This window comes from Schistocerca nitens, chromosome 6 (assembly GCF_023898315.1).
Source record: "Schistocerca nitens isolate TAMUIC-IGC-003100 chromosome 6, iqSchNite1.1, whole genome shotgun sequence".
Classification (NCBI taxonomy): Eukaryota; Metazoa; Arthropoda; class Insecta; order Orthoptera; family Acrididae; genus Schistocerca; species Schistocerca nitens.
This window is the reverse complement of record NC_064619.1, coordinates 311581071-311583203: the sequence shown is the minus strand read 5'-3', so window position 1 is coordinate 311583203 and position 2133 is coordinate 311581071.

The window sequence follows — 2133 nt, the reverse complement described above, 5'->3', positions numbered from 1 at the left end:
GGAAGAACCAACAATAAAGAGGAAGATTGCTAAAAACAGCCACCTTCTTCTACCCAGCCAGGCCCTACAACCCTGACCACGTCACCCGCTCCGGCATCCTATTACAAGTGGTGTCAGTCGGGCAACCTGCGCATCACACACTCCTGTTACAATTGGTGACACTAGTGGTCTTCTCCCTGGATTTGGAGGAAGTTGTGGCTGGTAATCAACAAGGATATGTGGTACCTGAGAAGGGCAACAATGGATCAGCAACTCCTGCAACATGACAAGTAAGTGCCAATTTTTACACTCCTGGAAATTGAAATAAGAACACCGTGAATTCATTGTCCCAGGAAGGGGAAACTTTATTGACACATTCCTGGGGTCAGATACATCACATGATCACACTGACAGAACCACAGGCACATAGACACAGGCAACAGAGCATGCACAATGTCGGCACTAGTACAGTGTATATCCACCTTTCGCAGCAATGCAGGCTGCTATTCTCCCATGGAGACGATCGTAGAGATGCTGGATGTAGTCCTGTGGAACGGCTTGCCATGCCATTTCCACCTGGCGCCTCAGTTGGCCCAGCGTTCGTGCTGGACGTGCAGACCGCGTGAGACGACGCTTCATCCAGTCCCAAACATGCTCAATGGGGGACAGATCCGGAGATCTTGCTGGCCAGGGTAGTTGACTTACACCTTCTAGAGCACGTTGGGTGGCACGGGATACATGCGGACGTGCGTTGTCCTGTTGGAACAGCAAGTTCCCTTGCCGGTCTAGGAATGGTAGAACGATGGGTTCGATGACGGTTTGGATGTACCGTGCACTATTCAGTGTCCCCTCGACGATCACCAGTGGTGCACGGCCAGTGTAGGAGATCGCTCCCCACACCATGATGCCGGGTGTTGGCCCTGTGTGCCTCGGTCGTATGCAGTCCTGATTGTGGCGCTCACCTGCACGGCGCCAAACACGCATACGACCATCATTGGCACCAAGGCAGAAGCGACTCTCATCGCTGAAGACGACACGTCTCCATTCGTCCCTCCATTCACGCCTGTCGCGACACCACTGGAGGCGGGTTGCACGATGTTGGGGCGTGAGCGGAAGACGGCCTAACGGTGTGCGGGACCGTAGCCCAGCTTCATGGAGACGGTTGCGAATGGTCCTCGCCGATACCCCAGGAGCAACAGTGTCCCTAATTTGCTGGGAAGTGGCGGTGCGGTCCCCTACGGCACTGCGTAGGATCCTACGGTCTTGGCGTGCATCCGTGCGTCGCTGCGGTCCGGTCCCAGGTCGACGGGCACGTGCACCTTCCGCCGACCACTGGCGACAACATCGATGTACTGTGGAGACCTCACGCCCCACGTGTTGAGCAATTCGGCGGTACGTCCACCCGGCCTCCCGCATGCCCACTATACGCCCTCGCTCAAAGTCCGTCAACTGCACATACGGTTCACGTCCATGCTGTCGCGGCATGCTACCAGTGTTAAAGACTGCGATGGAGCTCCGTATGCCACGGCAAACTGGCTGACACTGACGGCGGCGGTGCACAAATGCTGCGCAGCTAGCGCCATTCGACGGCCAACACCGCGGTTCCTGGTGTGTCCGCTGTGCCGTACGTGTGATCATTGCTTGTACAGCCCTCTCGCAGTGTCCGGAGCAAGTATGGTGGGTCTGACACACCGGTGTCAATGTGTTCTTTTTTCCATTTCCAGGAGTGTAGTTTGGTGGTTTGTCTGAACCTGTAGCATAGTCCGTCTTCCCTTCCTGTTCTTCTTTCTGGGCTTACTGTAGTCTTGATTCGATAGCTTGTAGTGATGGAAGAGTCTGTGTCAGCCGAGGTGGCTATTCAGCAGCTAATTGAGCGAGTGTCGGAATTAGAGATAGAGCTTGCTCAGTCTAAAGAAGCGAGCAAGGAACGATTTCCTGTTAATGCAGTAATTCTTGACAGTAACGCTGCGTCTTAGGTCGCCCCTTTCTCGGGAAAAGCTGGGGAGGATGTTATCTTTTTTTTTTTTTTTTTTTTTTTTTTTTTTTTTTTTTTTTTTTTTTTTTTTTGAGAACCTTAGCACGGCCGCTAAATTGGGAAATTGGGGTGCAGAAACCCTTTTGCATGTGGCTAAGTTGAAAGTAACTGGGGATGCC